This window comes from Parasteatoda tepidariorum, chromosome X1, assembly GCF_043381705.1.
Source record: "Parasteatoda tepidariorum isolate YZ-2023 chromosome X1, CAS_Ptep_4.0, whole genome shotgun sequence".
NCBI lineage: Eukaryota > Metazoa > Arthropoda > Arachnida > Araneae > Theridiidae > Parasteatoda > Parasteatoda tepidariorum.
The window spans coordinates 3,623,570-3,643,444 of NC_092214.1; the positions used below are offsets into that span (position 1 = coordinate 3,623,570).

Consider the following 19,875-nt stretch of genomic DNA (forward strand, 5'->3'; position numbering starts at 1 on the left):
TAAAAGTCCAAATTTTTCAATGGTATAATAAAAATTAACAATATCTAACCCCTTTGTGCCCGTACATCGCGTCAAACTTCACAAAAAATTAATACAATTTTCTATGATTGTTTAGAGTGTAATTGTACATAGTTGCAAAATATATTAATTAAAAACAATTAAAGTACATAAAAATAGAGATTTTAAGCTTCAAAATGAGCCAAAGCAGAAGCATTTTTGATCATTTTTAAAGAAGTTATGACACTTTGATTTTTGCCATTTTTTTATAAGTTTCTAGGTGCACTGATACTTTTGAGCGGTACTGTATATATATATATATATATTGCAAGTAATTTTAAACATAATAACATAATAAGGTGTTTTCTTTTATACATATTTGTGTACGTGTCGTAAGATATCATCTTTTTTAAATTTCTTGATAAAGTAATGAAATATGCACACAAGGTTGAATACTAAAGTTAGAAGAAAATTCGCAATTATTCAGCCCAGAATTCGCATATTAGAAAATATCTGCACTTAATTGTTTATTTTTAATATAATATAAAAATAAGATATTTTTATCACATGAGGCATTAACAGATGAAATCAGATTTCATACATGCGTACAGACTTTTGCACCATACTGCAGTACTTAAAATTTTGTTAATTTTTTTATACATATTGCATATGGTTTTTACAATCCGAATTAACATTACATCTTATTTATTCAATTCAAACAACACTGCAAAAACTTTTTTTTCTTAGATAAATAATTTACATTGAAGATTTGCGATATATGAAAGAAAATCATTTCTATATTAAAGTTATGCTTCTATTAAACCTGCAAGTATTCAACCTAGAATTTACTTATTAGAAAATATTTACGCTTTATTGTTAATTTTTAATGTATAAAAGAAGATATTTTTAACATACGAGTCATAAACAGATAAAATCACATACCTACAGACGTTTGCACCATTCATTAAAACTTAAAAACTTAGTAAATTTTTCATGAGACGTACATGTGATTTTTACAATCCAAAAAATTATTGCATCTTTTTATTCAACCGAAATCAGTAAACAAAATTTAATTTTTTTGTCATTAGTGAATTTTGTTTTTTAAATGCATTAAAAATTTGCGATATGTAATCTCTTGCATAATTAATAGACGCACTATAAGATTTTATGTAAAATCTTAATTATCTGGTGATACTCTACAGCTTTATTGTTTTTACGCGACTCAAACCGGTTTACCCTTGTTTACGTTCGTGTATCAAATGGTTAACATTTTTATGCAATACGTTAAAAATAAATACAAATAGGAAGTATATAAAAAATTTCCTGAGTGAAAATCCAATGCACGTATGTTTAAATATAAGAATATTGCATATAAACTCATGCAAAGCATGTCATTATTAAAAAACTGCAGTGCATCTAATTATTACACTAAAATTACATCATTCCTGATATAATAAATATTCTATATTTACATAATTTATCGTCTAATTTATTCAATCATCGAATTACGAATTTATATCATATATCGTCTAATTTAACCAACTGATACACGAACGTAAGCAAGTGCAAATAGGTTACAGTCCCGTAAAAACGATAAAGTTGTATAGCATCCCCCCGATAATTAAGATTTTGTATAGAATCTTATAGTGGGTTTAATAATTTGGCTAGGGACTGTATAAAATGAAATCAAGAAATAAACACTTTTACAAAGAAATCAATTGTATTTAAAAAAAAGAGTTTGTGCTTGAGAATTAACAGAATTCTGGAAGGGGGGGGATGAAAAAGCCAGACCATCATCGTGTGCTATCGCTCCTGACGTCACAGCTACTGCGAAAATCAGTTATTAGGATTTTTCTCAGGCAGGTGTAGCTATATCCGTCCTCAAATTTTCTTCCGTATCAAGAAAATGTCTTACATTGAATACATTAACAGGGAGTGTAGCGCTTTTAAAAAGTGCTTAACGGTGCTTATTTTCGTTTTTCAAAAGACCTTAAAGGTGCTTTTTCATTGGGTGTTTTTAAAAAGTGCCTAATTTTCCCTTTTCCAAAATTAGATTTCTTTTTCTTTACCATATAAATTTTGGATTCGAAATACTCAAAAAGCGAGGTTTTCATATTGTTCTATTTAACGTTTTCATAATTCAATCAGCCACAACCTATTTCGACATAGGGTAAACTAACCAGTGAAGGAACACTTAAGCTTATCTTGCCCTTAAATTTCACAATTTGTAATTTTAGCTAAATGACAGTGCCAACTTATTCCTTATTAAATGCAAATTATGCACACAAAAAATTTGTGAACTTACATAATATTGTTTTAAGCTTTTGGTTGTTCAAATAATAAGTAGTAAGATGACCAAGTGAAGGAACAGCTCTTATCAGTGAATGAACACTAAATTTCCCAGTGAGTGAGCACTTAATTTTGAGAATTTTCGATGCTCTTTAGGAATTCATAAGCCAAACAAATGTCTAAAAACAAAATTTTTTCTTGGAATTATAACATCTAACCACAGTTAACGTAGACAATTTTTCTTTTTTTTTAGTCATGAAATGGAAAGTAAAATAGGGTTGAATACAGAATTAAAAAAAAAAAATATTTTTCTTTCTCTCAGTTTAATAATCGAGTCTAAATCATAAATGTTTATATTTTATCGCGTTTTTGTTAAATCTTTTTCCCCATATTTTTCTAGGCTTTTTTTCATCTTTTTAAATATTTTTTTCTCTTCATACTTTCTTGCTTTAACTTTTTTTTCCAGCTCTTTCAGTCTCTTTAAATTTTCTGAAGTTAATGCAAAAGGTAATTTATTTCTTTTTCTTTTGATTTGATCTTCCTCTTTATTCCAAATATTTGACTAATGTGAATGTATCTTAGAAATTTCTTCTGATTTTCCAGTACTATTTCTAAAATTTCTCACTGGATAATTGATGGGAAAAGGTGTTTAAGTTTGAAGAAAATCCATCTCTCACTCACTTATATCTTGTGGGTCTTCAGCAGTACTCACCATTTTCTGACTTTGATTACTAATGGAACGAATAGTTTTTGCAACTAACAATGCCTCAAGAGGACTTATCTCAAAATCTGTTTTCAAGATACATTCATTATCAATGTTAGTTTTTCAGCTTCAGTGCCCAAAATCTGACTTAACTAAATGTTCTTTTTGCAATAAATTCTTCCATATTTAGAAAAGCACAGGCTATTGGATATTAGGGATATTAGACTCTTCTGTCAATGTTCCTTTAAAAATTTGCAACGTATCTTGTGAGATTTCATTCTCAAGCTTCGGAAGAAATAGTGCATCCTTACTCGAAGTTCTCGTTTATCGAAATATACGTTTTGTTGATAAGCTTTCTTGCTCATTAACTCTTTTTGTCTGTCTTGCATGCATTTGTTAAAGTCAGCGTTTTCAGCATCAAATGGAAAAATACGACATTTTATAAAAGCAATTTAACTTTATCAGTTGATGCTTCAATAGCCTATTAAAAATGGGTGTGAAATTACCTCTACATATTGTTTTACGACTCTTTTCAAGACATCACAAGGCTAGAATAGACTAGTAGTAGCTAAACCAGAGAATTTGTTTTGATAAACAAAACTTGCTCTCAGTTTCAAATTGATATGAGATTTATGCCCATCTAGAAGAAGTAAAATAAGGAATTTGATAGAATTTTCAATTAGCCATGGGTAGAAAAAAGCATTTGCAATATATTCGTAAAATGTTGTTGTGGTCATCGATTCACTTCATGAATCACTTTTTCCAATGAAATATATAGCAGGAACTGATTCTGTAATACCTCGAGGAATTCTTCAGTAAGGAAAAACTACCAATGGAGGGACTTTTTTTTTTCACTAGCTGAAATGTTGGCCAAAACTGTTGTTCTTTTTTTAATTCCTAGGAACTATAGAATATAAATTCCTATAATTTTTAGGGGCAAAGATTTTTCCCGTTTAAGGGCAGTATTCAATTCCCGTTTCGTTCGCATTGTAGATGCGATTACATTCTAAAGGAATGCCAAGGCTACTTCCCTCCTTAAGATTCGTCTAAAGTTCTTTAAACCACTCTCGAATATATTCTCAGTTTAAGAAAGGGAAATTTTGCCTTTTGAAATTATCTTCGCATTGCACTGAGTTATCAGTGGATGTCGACTTAAAAAAAGCTTCACCCATTTTTCACCTGGATGGCTGTTTTTCCGTCATGACCCGTTTCCGTCATGACGTTAAGGACCACATTAAGATAATAATTTAGCTAATTATTGGCCCAAAACCCAGCAAAGAACTGTTCTATTCAAGCTTTTATTATTATATATATTTAGTTTTCGATAAGTCAATATAGTTTATTAAGCTGTCTAACGTATGATGGAACTAACTACTACATTTATTAAGATAAAATTATAAATAAATTATGATTATAACTCTTTCCATAAATTTAGCAATTAAATTAGCATTTTGAAATGAGATTACTTTAGAAATTATTCTTACAGCATTTAACAGGGTGTCCTCTATATCGTAGAACTACTAATTATCTCAGAGCCATGTAATATCATGTTTCACACCTACTGTTCATTCACTGAGAAATCTATTCCCAGTGAAGGAACATGCCTGTTCCTTCACTGGTTAGAAGTTTTTTTTTGTATTTTTAACATGATTTTGATGTATAATATGACTAAAGGTACATGAAAATTTAAAGTTTTTATTTTTATTTTCATTAACTTGGAAAAATTCTAGTAAAGGAACAGTTGTTCATTCATTGGTTTTTAATCGCTTGGTAATCTAGTGAATAAACATCCCCTAATCTCAGTACTTGCTTATGCTATTATGCTTAAAATAAATAAAACGTAACTTCAATAACCATATTTTGAATTTCTTTCTTCACAGTGATAAAAACAGAACTATTATATGCAATTAATACCACTTTGAACGGATACATACAAACACTGACCTTATAATTTTGTCATAGAAACAAGGCGCTGAACAGATACTAACAAATTCAAAAAATTTTCCAGAGAAGACTATATAACTAGGCAACCAAATGCATTGTTAGATGACTTCCTATTGTTAGGTAGTAGGCTACTGTTACCGATCAATCTAAGTAAAAACGTTTAAAATCTTAATTTTAGAAAATATTTATGAAATGTTCATTCACTAAGGTGTGTTCCTTCACTGGTTCGTTTACCCTACCATCGGTCTTTAGTGTATGAAAGCATTTTATGAAATACTTGCGGGTTCGAATACTGAGTTGGATTCGGTGGGAAGGATGCTTGCATTCTCATGAGCAACTGTGCTGCATTTTGCAAGAGAGATAATCTTTCAATTATTTATAATTTTGAATAAATTTTCTTACATAATTGTGTTAAGTAATTATAAATTTAAAAAAATTGAATGATTCTCTCAGTATTGAATGTATTTAAAATTGTGAAATTGCTTTTATGGTGGCTAATATAATCACGAGAAGAATTCTTTGTCAGAAACTAGTCAGTCAATTATATCATGGTCACGTCACTTTTTAAATCTATTTTGAATTTTGTTAATATATGAAGAACTTTCAACAATATGAATGAAAAAATTATGAGTGCGCGTATCCTAATTGTAATATTTTGCCTAAAAGTGCTTAAAAACAATTTATGAGTGCTTAAAAAGTACCTAAAAGGTACTTATTTTTTGTTGAAGAATTTGACAACTCACCCTGATTAAGTACAACTCTTTATAAAAATTAATTATTATTTTTCGATACATCAGATCCATTAAAAAATTGTATCCTAAAAATTATTTACGCCAAAAATTCTTAAAAATCTGAGTGGAATCTTGAATTCTTGAAAATTTGAGTGCACCTTTTAATTAATAAATAAAATATTTTATTTCATAACAGCCGACTCAATTTTTTTGAGGCCTACAACTACTAATATTCAACTCCATAGCCATTTAATTTTGAAAACTATCCGAAAGACAAGGGATCTCCTGGATCAAGTATTGGGAGAAATTTACCTTCGCGGTGGACTTTTTGGTGGAACTAACCAGCATTCGCATTACATGGAGAGGAAAACCTCGAAAACCTTCACGGTTAGCCTGACGTCAGAAGGAAACTCTAACTCATGATCCGTCTACCACTGAGAATATTTTAAGTCAAAACAGTGGTCGGTGCAAGCCATTGCTGGATTTGGAACCCGGTTCACGTCGAATTTCTGATTAAATTACTTCCGGGTTGAATTTTAATTCAAAAGTTAATAAATTTTGGAACATTGTTAACTACCCGACAAATTGTAGTAAAAATGAAGTTTCAGTTAATTTATAATCTAAAAATCAAAAGTTGAATTTTGATTCGAAACGTTAGTCCATTGTTCAAAATAAATTACTCACCAAATATTTTCGTTTGCTCACTAGGCAAAAAAAGTTATTGGTCATTTCTTCGATCTACGGTGATGAATCTGAAGTTGCCAGCAGTTATTCTTTTTAAAAATGTTCATTAGTTCGTGATAAACGATGTTGGTTTTCACAAAGTGTATTGCATATGAGCAATAGGAAACTGAGACATATTCCTAGATTGAAAAAAAAGAGAACGAAGAAATATTTTTTTTAAAAAAAGCCTTTTAAAATTTAATATTGTTATCGATTTGCCTTTTATTTTGCTGCTTTCATGTGTCATTTATGGCACGTGTTGGTCACCTCTGTGTTAACCCATCTGAAATTATCGTTTCCGTAAACGGGTAAAAAATAGATTGGCAAAACCAAGTTATATATATCCTTTTTGACAGTAAAAATCATAAGATTAAAATTTACCTCAAAATTTATGCTCGTTTTAAGACATAGTTAGTCCATGTTAATCTATCAAAAATATATTCGTGAGCCCATTCGCCAACAAATTTCAAGACCAAAAGAAATTATCATCAGAAGTTTAAAAAAAATCGAATTATCAAGAAAAATTTATTAATTTTTGTCCTTGACGCCACAAGTTCGAGTGATGCCCTAAAACGTTATATAATATTGCTTAAGAAAAAACTTCAACCAAAATGAAAATTACAGCCTAAACGGCTTTTAGTTAATTTTTACAAATGCTGACACTTTGAAACAAACTCAAAGTTTAACTACGTAGTGTTAGCCCCTAAGGACTAACTTATTCCGTAATCCCATGTTTGAGGACAAAAATTTTTCGTCAGTGAACCTGCTTACATCTTTTCGTTAATTTTTCTACCAAATTTACAAATTATATTTAGAACTGTTATCTTATTGAGCCTCTCATGTTTACTCGCTAAAAAAATTTTCTCAGCCTACCCCCTCCACCAAAATAAGCTACGAAAAAAACTGGTTTTCAGCTAAATTTCAGAAGTTTGAGTTTTGTTTCAAAATGCTAGCCTATTGTAAGAAATCATGAGAAATCGGTCACCAAAATATTTCTAAACTAAAATAAGTTTTAGCTAATTATTGATTAAAAATTTAAACTTTTAATATTGCCTTTAGAGTTTGGCCAATATTAGGACTGTATAAGCCCACGGTAGATAATCTATTGCAAACAATATTATAATATTATAACCGTCGTTGAACATCCGACCCAAATTTTTTGGTTTACGACTACTGATGTTCAACTCCGTAGCCTTGTAATTTTGAACCCAATCCAGAAGACAAGCTCCTGGATCAAGTATTGGGAGAAATTTACCTTCGTGGAGGACTTTTTGATCACGGTTAGCCTGACGGCAAAGGTACTCTCTCCCATGATCCTTTTACCACTGAGGATATTTCACTTTAGTACTGTGGTCGGTGCAAGCCGGATGCGGATTCGTTTCGACCAGCCATGACTGGGGACTCGAACCCGGTTCACTTCGTTGGAAGGCGAACGCTCTATCTCCTCAGCCATCGCGGTGCATTAATGAACAATAATAGACAAAGCAGCTTTTTGTACACATTTGATAAATCTAAGTTTTTTTTTTTTAATTTCAAATATTAAAACCGTATTTTACAACCGATTAAGGAAATCGTTAGCCCACTTAAACTTTACAACGAAACAAGTTGACTGAAATTTCCCCCCAAAAAAAATTTCAAATTGCCACTGTTAATCCATGCTCGGAAATCGTTACCCTATCTGAAAAAAAATGATTTAAACAAATATTAGCTAAAATTTTCGATCCTGCGTTGGAACACCCACCAAGAATAGGTTACAAAACAAGTAAAAAGACCCCCCCCCCCAAAAAAAAAGAAGANCCCCCCCCCCCAAAAAAAAAAAATAATAATAAATCTTTAACTTTACTGCCAAAAAACAATTATGGCCACATAAAGTTTCAGCTTAATATTTTACCTAGAAAACACTATTAAAATTTTCCTCTAAACAATAGCTCTTTGTTTCGTAATAGTTATTCCATACCGAAAAAAAATGGAAATAGTTTAAGCTTATTTTTATCCAAAAAACTGAGAATTAGAATTTTCCCTGCTAACGTTAGACTTTTATGGGAAATCGTTAACCCATCAAATTTTTGTTAGCCTGTCAGATAAAAATCGAAAATTCTAATCAAAATGTAGTGAGAACTTAATCTATATCTCTTTTGAATTACCCTCTTTCTCATTTTCTTTAGAGAATTTTTTAAATTGTGCACTTTGAAATACTTATTATAATATTTGATTTATATCTATTTTCTTTGGAATTTCAGGTTTTGGCCTTTAGTTTCGTAAGAGGGAAGATAAAGCCACTGATAGCAACTAAAATGGGACTATTTGCTATTAAGTTCGAGGTGAGGCGACTATGGCTGTTATATTTACAAAAAAATTAGCTCAAAGGTAACGATTTTCAAAAAAAATGACAACTTTATAAAAATATTAATTTAAGAAAAATTGTTGCCAAACTAGTGATTCGCCTTATATTTATCAAATTTTTATACAAATATGAGATTTCGAAAAATCATGTGGAAATGACCGAAAAGCAATGAATAAATTCATAAAAAATGCACAGAAGCAAAATTGAATGTGTATTAAAACCGTCATGTGCAATATCAAAAAGTGATAATTAAATTTCTTAATCGTGTGTCGTAATAACATCATATATCTGATTCTTATCTTAAAAAAGAAATGAAAATAGACTGAAAAATGATGAATAGGTGACGTCGAATTATTATTGAATGACGTAAATTAAATGCGTCAGAGTGATTATTTTATACAGTAAAACCCCTCGGGAGCGACCATTTTCCGTTCCACAGTAAAATGGTCTTTGATGAAGGTTGTTCGTTCTTATAGGTTACCTCCATTGAATTCAAAATTGTTATCGAAGGTACAATCCGCAAAAAAAAAAAAGATATCACCCTGAATAACTTTCGTTGTAATGATCGGATTTTCACGAACTAAATGTCAATCTTAATGGTTCCGGGGGGTGACCTCAAATATGCTAATTAATTAGTGCTAACTATTAATTAAGTTACGAAATTAGACACAAAAACGTACTTTCTCTGAATAAACATATATTTTTTTTTACATATTTGGAATCTAGACACTTGAATTAGGGGGGGTAGACAAAATTTTGAAAAAATTGGATCTTAAATTGGGTCACAATAAAGGGCGGTAAGGATCTTAAATATATTTGGCGATAGTCCAGAAAACCGCTAAAAAAAGACGCCTGCGCAAATTAATATTTTAAGGTAGCCCATTGACTAATTCAAAAGAAGAAGACTTAATTTCACTAGGTTGCTAAGCAACCAATTTCCGATTGTAAAAAAAAAATATCAAATAATGCTCTGTGATTGCTCGGAGAGGTTAAATAGAAATATCTCAAAGTTAATAGAAAATATCTCAAAGTTTCTAGGATGTAGACAATTTTTAAGCTAATTTCTGTCCAAAAAGCAAAATTTTTTTTATTTTAATCTCCTTTGAAAAGAAAATTTGAATCGATTTATAAATTATTTATGATTTTCTAAGTTTTTAGAATTTAAATACATGAACTTTTTATCTGATATTATTTAGATTATGTTGTTTTTGCTATATTTATTCGAGGATTTCATACTAAAATCAAATTAACATAACTTATTATAGCTATATACAAAATTTTAGGGATTATCATTTTTGAAGGAAAAAAAAGTGCTTGAAAAATAAAATGTATATTGTATAGTTATTCTAATGCGCATTCACAAGATTTTCTATAATATACGATATTTCTTTTTTCTATATCTCAAGGAATTGCTGAATGTTTAGTGGTATTTTAAAAACATTGAAATATATTATGTTTAAGAATAAGATATTGAAATAATATGTTGCATATTGTAAGATTCATTGTTTAAAAAATCGCTTCATTCTGCTAGATATTTAGGAGGTAAGGATTTCTTTGGATAAAGATGATTAGCAAATACCATCCTCATCTTTCGATACATTCTGAAACTTACATTCGCAAATTCACCATAAATTTCAATTCTTGGAATTTCCTTCTTAACAAAATAAGGCATTTTTCCTGATAACAATTTATACTACAATAATATCTTGGGAATCGTGCTAAAGTGAAAAATTAAACAAAATAGTTTAGTATATTATCCGGGAAAAAATCTACATGGAATCATAAAGAAAGAGTAAAAGATATAATGAAATAATAAGTGAATCACACGTGGTCAGATAATTAAATTTCACAACTAAGATGTTAGGACGACATTTAAGATGCTGAGATATTTTAAGACGCTTAAAAATTTTGGCTACGTATTCGACAGCTTTTTATGTTCAGTATCTGTATACTCTTTGTAGTGACTTCTAAAACATCAACACTATTTTAGATAATCTATGTTGAAGTCACAAGAAACAAAACAAAAAAAGACAATCAATAATTTATACTCTTTTTTCGAAAAAAATAGTATGCTTAGTAAATAATCAGCTTTTTTGCATTAAATAATTTTAAACAGCAGAAAGTTTTTAATTTCTTAACAAGGTTTAATTAGCTAGCAGACAATAATTCTTTTAAGAAAAACTTGACTATAATTTAAAAAGGAGCTTTACTTTATAGAAAACCTAAATTAAAGTACTAAAAAAAATTTTAGTTTATTAATGATGAAATAATAAACGTAGTAGGGTAAAGAATAAGATTTTTAAAAATGTTAAAATTTAATTAAATAGTTGGTAAAATAGTTCTGCGAAACACTTCCGGACAGGTGATTAAAAAATTACTTTTAAGATTAAGACGATATATAAGAAGTTGAGAAATTTGCAATCATGTGAGATATGCTTAAAAATGTTGACTACGTATTTTTATTAATATTTATAAAAAATATATTCAAGAAATTGATAAATATTTTACTCCAAATCTATTCATACGTATGTATATTATAGAAATTGCATCAGTTATTGAGAAAAAAAAACTAAAAAATAAAAAATAATCACATTAAATAAGCAAAATCTGGTGTATAATCATATTCTATCACAAGCATGCTTTTATAAAACTCGACGTTCCTTGATTAAAATGTTTCATTAAAATTTCTTTACTAAATAGCAAATAGAATTTCAGACGACTAAAAAAGAAATATCGTATTTTATAGTTTAAAAAAAATAAAAATAAAAAGATTAGCAAACGATTATTAGCGAAAAAAATATGAATGAAATTTTACGCCACTCGCGCTAAGTCAAGTTCCTCTTAAGTTTATCACATTTCAATATTAATCGCCCCATTAAATCATTTCTTCATTGTCGCCAAATTGTTTTTTTTTTGAAATAATTAATTTTAATTTTTCTCATCTTCTAATAAATAAAAACAATAGAAACTTTAGATTTTTTAATTGAAAAATATGTAGATTAAGATGGTATAAAAAAATCCCTACCTTATAATTCATCCTCACTTTAATGAAATAATAAAAAATAATAAATAATTATTAAAAATTATTTTTTTCATGAAATTATCTTTGGGTAAATGAGTTTTATGAGTGGGTGCAATTTTTTCTTGAATTGCTTCATTAGTTTTTAAAATATGACTGAAAACGCAAAAAACGAACTTAACATTAAGGGGACCAAACTTTGAATCGCTCTCCTGACCAAACTACGGGGACCACATTTCCCAGATTACGGCTACTCCCTATATTTTGAAGATAAGAAATCCAAATATGCAAAAAAAATTATATGTTTATTCAGAGAAAGTACGCTTTTGTGTCTGATTTCGTAACTTAATTAATAGTTAGCACTAATTAATTAGCATATTTGAAGTCACCCCCCGGAACCATTAAGATTGACACTTAGTTCGTGAAAATCCGATCATTAGAACGAAAGTTATTCAGGGTGATATCTTTTTTTTTTTTTGCGGACTGTACATGATCTTTCGCCAACAATTTTAATTTTAGTCAATGTCCTTTTCTTGGTGCGTAAATGCCACTTCTGTTGGCGTCATGAAAAGATGAATCTAAGAATAAAATTTAGCTACTATAAAAATGATCCCAACTGATATAGTTATGTGTAAAAGCAAATTTACCAATTACGAATGCTAAAGCCATTTTAATAAATAAAAAATTGCTTTTTTGCTTAAATTTGCATTTAATTTTAAATCATAAAAATTAATTAGCTTTTATAAAGATGAGAGGAGGTTTTTTTTTGGTTTGAAATGTTTTCTAAGATAACTGTTCTTTCTAATTTAACTTTCAACTCTGAAAGCTAATCATTGACAGCATCGTCTTTAGTACATTCTGACTGCAACATGAGGTTGTATCTTCAAAAAGAGCTTTCTAAATAAGAGCCTCACACCAATATTTTGAATACATTTTAATCTGTACTTGTTTTTTTTTTTAAATTTTTTGTTTTGATATTTTTTTGTCTTCCCTTATTTGATCTTTTCCGCATTCGGTGCAGATGATTGGAGAGAAACGCTGGGAGAGGTTTTAATGATCTTTCCTAAAGGTTTTCTGTAACACAAAGTCTATGGAAAGTATTCCTCCCAAAAGTGGTGTTAAATGGTTTCACTGGGATTCGAAATTCAAGTGTCGTAATCTCACATGAAGAATTGCAATTTTAAGACCCATGAGGAAATGATCAGTAAACGACATGGATTCACCATGTGATAGTCGCTATTTAAGCGTATTAGACCAGCAACTTCAAGAAGAAAGAATGCCTCATCTCGGATTAATTTAGTAGTCCGACGTAACGAACATAAACTGCGCAATGGATGAAAAATAAGAAAGATGTCATTACATTAAGACTACTGAAGGATTAAATTTCTTGTTTACAGTTACCCGCGCTGAAGCATTCTCTTTTCTAGAAGGTGTTGTTTAGACTGTCATTACTTTAAAATTCGAATATCGTATTATGTTGAAAAGATTTAAGAAAAGTTTCAAAAAACATTTTCAAAAAAGATATTAAAATGACGTAGATTTACTTTCAAAACGCGATTTTCACAACTCGAGGTGAACACTTAAATTCCAAATTGCGTCTCGTACTAATATCCAATCATACATCAAAATATCGGAACTAAATCAGTCAGAAATGGACAAAAACAATCAAGATGTGCTGCTAAGGAAATATGAAAGCGTCGCGGATGAAATCGGCAGACTGTGGGTAAAAAAGAGTGATTTCTTAAATGTGATATTTTGACCTTGAACCTATTTTTCTGTACCTATTTTGGAAATGACCAAAAATAGGTACAGAGAAACAAAGTGGTTTTTCAATGAAACTGTCGCTATTTGAGAGTATAAAGTGATGAATTAAAATTCGCGTATTATAAAATCATATTCAAAATGTTAAAATTTCATAAACTGCATTGAAATTACCAAACAGCAATCAAAAATAAACATTGATTTCCGGGGAGTCGGTGTGAATAGACTGATTATTTTTTATATTACTTATGTATATACAATGTGAGGGTTATACGTTAGAAGGTGATAGAACACAATTATACAAGCACAAATCACTATAATCGTAAATCGTTGGAGAACGAAACATGCTGCTTCACGAAATGATGAGAAACAAGATAGGCAGAGATTGGAATGAAAAAAAACCTATAAAATGAGGAAAAGTATTTTTAACAAAATGAAATTAAACAGTAAGACCCCCATCACGAGAACTGCTCTAACTTGAAACCGACAACATTAACGCAGGCATTGGCGAAAACACCACCTAAGTCAAAATTTTTGATACTTTTCCATAGACGGACCTACATTATCCTGCTGTTAATCATCAATAATTCCATCATGAACCATTATGTTTCTTATAGTAACCAACATAAGTAACCATCACCTCAATGTGTGAATTCTGACTGATTTATGATGATCCAACATAAGAATAACAACTTGTTTGAATCGTTTGTTCATGTTGAACCATCAGAAATTTCCTTCATATTTTCATGGAAATCAAATGTTGGAATGATCATGAACCGCCATCACCCCAACGTAGGAATTCGGATGGATTTATGATGGTCCTACATACAAAAACAATGTATTTTGATGGTATATTCCTACTGAACCAACAGGAATTATTATTAAACCATCACGGAAATGCCTTGTTGTGTCATTATGGACCATCACGAATTTCCATCATAGTATTTTAGAAATCAAATGCAGAAACAATCATGAACAACTATCATCCCAATGTAGGAATTCGGATTAAATTATGATGGTCCAACATTTAAAAAAACACATTGTTTTGATGGTATATTCCTGAGAACCAGCAGGAATTCCCATTAAATTATCATGAAAATGTACAGTTGGAACCATCACGGATCATCATGGATTGTTGTTTTATGAGAATCAAACTTTTGTTGATGGTTCAACATCATAAAATTAAGTAGCATTTTTCATCATGGAATGATGGAAGTTTGTGGGTATATCAAGATCATGAACGCATAATGGAAAATTTTGGATGATGGTGACCATCAAATGATGCTGGACCATCATGAGTTGTACTGAAACCAACTTAAACCAACATTTTTTTTGATGGAACCATCAAGAATTTTGACTTGGGCATGCATTTCTCTTGTGGTGTCAGCAGCTACTGATTGATATCAGTGGAAACAAAGTCTTCACCAAAATCTATGGGACCATCGTCGTAGATGAGGCTCGCTTCATATGACTTCAGAAAAAAAAGTAGGCACATGACAAATTGGGTGACGGCCAGTTGATTGGACCACCACGTCCTATTCATCATCTCGTATACATGATATCTAAGGTGTTACGCACATCCACAATGTTATGGGCTGATTCCCTGTTGTATTGAAACTACATGCGTTGTGTGATGTGTAATGGAACACGAGTGAATAGTTCTGCCTTCTGGCAACACCTCTTGCAAATGCACAAGGTATGAATATCTCTCCAGGCGTGTTTGTAGTAGGTGTGGCTCAATCAGATGATCGTCACCATTCCACCAAACTTTTAGCGTGAAAACGTTGCTGGAAAGAACGTGGACGCAATACGTACGGGTTTTCTGTTGCCCACTCGTGATTGCTGCACATATTTAAAATACCATCGCATGTAAATGTGCATTCCTCAGTGAACAATACTTGTGCACAACGACTTGGGTCCACAGACATCTTCTGGAGAAACCCCGTGGTAAAATTGATGAGTGCCCGATAACCCAACGGTTCTAGGCTCTGAACTCGATACGCATGATAGAGATGAATTCCTTGATCTCATAGCATTCGCCTAATCGTACTACGGGAAACGTAAACGGCATGAGACATTTCCCGCGTGCTAGATTCAGTCCTCGCGCTGATACGATGCGCAATTTGGTCCGTTACAGATGACAGATCTTTGAGCTTCTCTTGCAATGCCGTCTGCAGTTCCGTACATGTAATGAATATCGGCCTTCTCCTAATTCGAGTAAGCATTCATCTGATCGGAGATTCGCAGAGCAAATAAAAACAGTTACTCTGTCATTTCAATTTCATAACCGACATTGAGCAGCCAACCTACTTTTTGGGTTCACGACTACGATGTTAAACTCCGTAGCCTTCTCATTTTGAACCCAATCCGGAAGACAAGGGAACTCCTGGACCAAATATTGGGAGAAATTTTCCTTCGTGGAGGACTTTTAAATGGAACTAACCCGTATTTGCGTTACATGGAGTGGAAAAACACGAAAACCCACAGTTAGCCTGATGGCAAAGGTACTCTAACTCGTGATCCGTCTATCACTGAGGATATTTTATGTGAGTACTGTGGTCTGTGCAAACCGGATGTGGAATTGGTATCTAACAGCCATCGCTGGGATTCGAACCCGGTTCACGTCATTGAAAAGGGAACGCTCTATCCCCTGAGCCACAACGGCTCTCTTCCCTGCAATTGAAAATACAACGTAAGTGCTTTTATTTTTAATTGATTCCGAGAAAAGTGGCTTGAAAACTATTTTCTTTCTATTGCCAATGCTATGAACGCTAAAATAGAATGTCAAAAAACTGATATATATATTTTTTGGCGATAAGTTTACCTTATTATGTAGGATATTTTAACGAATGCACCAACAGCTCCACGAAAGGTTTTTATTTTCAAAGTTACATGCCGGATACTGAACGTGGCAGTGGTGAGAGATCGCCATCTGTATCGGTGACGAAATGGTACATCGTATCAGCGCGGGGACTGAATCTATCACGCGGAAAATATCTCAGCCTGTTTACGTTTCCCGTAATACTGTGTAACGTGGTTCTACTTAATTATCATACAAAGATGTCAAATACATTAAAATCACTATTTTAAATTTTTTTTTCACTTACATTGATTTTTCAGTTGCACGGCGGTATACTGAGAGTATCCTTTTTATGGCGGTCGCTTGGAGCTCCCTTCAGTGAGTTGCGTCTTGCTTTCGGACCATATATTATACAGGGATTTATAGTTCTGTTCTATCATTTCCTAACGTTGCCATGAGTTTTGGGACACTCGTATATAAAGGTGCATAATTGAGATTAACGAATATACGATAGGAATTTTTTTATACCGCGCTCAAACAGGTCAGCGCTTTGCTCACTTTTCGAATAATGGACCCTATTATTTCTTTATCATGTAATTTTTTTTAATTTATGTGCAACATTTACTCTATACAACTTTTGCATGCCGGGTGAGCCACAAATCCATCCGTTGTTTGGAAGGCTTATGACAAACAAAATATTATCAATACATTAACAGATTTTACTTGATAAAGAGGCATTTTTTTTTCAAATACGTTCAAAATGTGATTCTTTGTTGATGAGGCCGAATTCGAATTCTTGCTACACTCACTACAATATGTCACGATCGATGGTAGTGGATCTGGTCCATTTGCCATAACCCTGCTAAATCATAAAATCTTTGTTGTAATCCCATAAAAAATCACAGGGATTTAAATCTGGAGATCGAATAATTTTTTTTTCAAACCCCTGAGGGAATCGTGATAAAACCAACAATTCTGATAATACAATTTAGACTGCTTTTTTGAAACTATGGTTCTACTAACGTAACTATTTCTCCAATAGGGAAGAGTTATGGTGTTAATTGAGCTGTTTAAGGCGGTACCACTATATGTCAGGTAAGAATAACCTTTTCAAGTTTTATCAATTTTGAAATCTCCACGTGTTTGACCAAATATTAAGTTTTTTAACTCCTACTTTCCTGTGAAGTTTCAGAAACAGTTTCAGTGCTTTATTCTAGTTGCAATATAAATACTTTAATGCTTTCTCAAAAATTCTTACTGATTTTTTCTTAACATTGCCACCTGTTTCTTTTGATTTGCTGACTTTTTTTCTTTAAACTGCATATTTCAACTGAAATTGGACATCCGCAAATGAAAGAAAAAAGAATCAGCCTGAATAGCTTTTCGTTTAATGATTGGATCTACAGGTATGCGAGCTTAGCTTTAATAGTTTGAGGGTAAAAACTACATTAACTTAACCAATTAATGTAGACAATATATTAAGTTACAAAGTCGGACACAAAAACGTACTTGAATAAACATATCTTTTTTTTTTCGGATTCGGATTTCTCTGACGGGGTGTCCGTCTGCTTCTGTGCTGTGTTTCGCTATTTGGGGTACAGATTTTACGCATTTTTCCTCATATATTGGTCTAATATCGAGTGATATTTTGGCCAGGCTCGGTTTTATTCCATTTTTCTGTTTTTTTATTGTAATAAGAAACTATATGTCCTATCAATTGTTGTCACCAGTTTATATGACAAAATATGAAATTTGGACAAAATTCGTCTAATAATAATTCTAAGTATAATTTTCTTAAAACTCTACCTCCAAAGAGTTATCAGAGAAGAAGGCTAGCTTCCATCGACATAATCTAAACCACTTTCCCAAGGGTTGTGACGGGACCTGTAGATAAAGGAAAAGGCAACCTTTAGGGGTACAGCCGGAGAAGATATTCTTAAACTGGTTTGCGCCCATCTCTCACAACCACAGCTGAGATTGGGATCAAGAGGAATGTTTTCGAGTCACTAAAAAAACTCTCAAAAAACAACAGAATACGCAAAAAGTAAAATTAACATAAAGGGATCCAAACTTTCGACCGCAAAAATTTCGAATTCAACGGAAAAAAAATTACGTTTTAGTGTCTAATTTCGTAACTTAAATGGTTATGGTTATCCCGTAACCTAAAATATTGTCTACACTAATGCTGCGATGGATAATAGTGAATCTAAAGGTGAAAGAAGTTAAAGGTTTTTGAAATGTTCATCAGTCAGCGATATGTGTTTTTAATAACGTTGATTAGCAATAGTTAAGTGACAAATATTCATAAACAGAAATTGTGTAGGAAAAATTCATTACAAACGTTAAACAAAATTTTCTCTTTTCTTAACATTATTCAACGCTGTCTACGGTACTGGAAAAAAAGTATAAAGTCGAGCTGAAAGTCACCAAATATGAAACATTGCTGTTATAGCTCAGTATACAAATTTATTTTCTGCTTGCAAATATAGCGTCTAATTGCTTAGCATGACAAGTTTTTTTTAATTCCATATGGATGGTTGACTGAATGTAAGCAATAAAAAGCTTTCTAAAACCGGAAGAAATTTAGAAAACTTCCGGTGTATCCCTCCGCTTATGTTATGCTTACGAGGCGATGTGTGAACAGGCTTGGTATTCAAGGATGTTTTATTCTTGCGATTTGTGTTTAAATTTACGCGTAAATTTTACCATTCATTCTGTAATTTATAAATTCAAACAGGTCTTAAGCCTCAAATAAATTTTAAAAAATAACTTAACATAATTAAAGTTTAAGGTTATTTTTGTTTGATTTTATGACCGTCGCTGAACAGCCGACCCAATTTTCGGGTTTTCGACTATTAACGTTCAACTCCATAGCTTTGTAATTTTGAACCTAATCCAGAAGACAAGGGAACTCCCTGATCAAGCATTTGGAGAAATTTGCCTTCGTGGAGGACTTTCTGATGAAACTAACCCGCATTTGTTTTACATTGAGAGGAAGACCACGAGAGTCTCCCACGGATAGCCTGGCGGCAAAGGGACTCAAACCCATGATCTGTCTATCACTAAAGATATTTCATGTCAGCTCTGTCGTCGGTGCAAACCGTATGCGGATTCGTATCGACCAGCCATCGCTGGGATTCGAACCCGTATCACCTCATTGGAAGGCGAATTCTCGATCCCCTGAGCCATCATGGCTCTAAGTGTAAGGTTAGCCATGTTGTGAGTGTTATATTGTATACTGTATTATATTGTATTAATACAGTATTGTATTATACTGTATTTGTGTAAAATAGCACCGTTTGTTATTTTTTTAGATAGCCCTATAGATGGCTTGCGTAGTTTTCCGAATTTATTTGCTTCATTGACAGTTAGGTTGAAAGAACGAGCTATATTGAAGACACTACAAGTATAACAATATTGGATGGTGCGTTTTTTGAAATTTAGGTAGGAAAAACTGTCGGAAGTAGTAAGCCGGAAGTTTTTTTAACTCCTAGCGCCATCTGTGCTTATCTTCATACGGTCAACTATCCATATTATTAAAACTATGGCAAAATTGGCCTAATC

The 19,875-nt window shown here is 31.8% G+C and overlaps 1 long non-coding RNA gene across 2 annotated transcripts in view; it reads left to right on the plus strand.

The window, feature by feature from the left end:
• LOC107441641 (uncharacterized) overlaps window positions 1-19,875 on the plus strand; it is a 52,848-nt gene that overhangs the window by 27,736 nt on the left and 5,237 nt on the right. The window contains exons 6-7 of one of the 2 annotated variants that reach the window (XR_011638226.1): window positions 8,628-8,754; window positions 17,354-17,406. This is a non-coding gene — a long non-coding RNA (uncharacterized lncRNA). The remainder of the gene's footprint in view (window positions 1-8,627; window positions 8,755-17,353; window positions 17,407-19,875) is intronic. The other variant, XR_011638225.1, reaches the window with a different exon arrangement.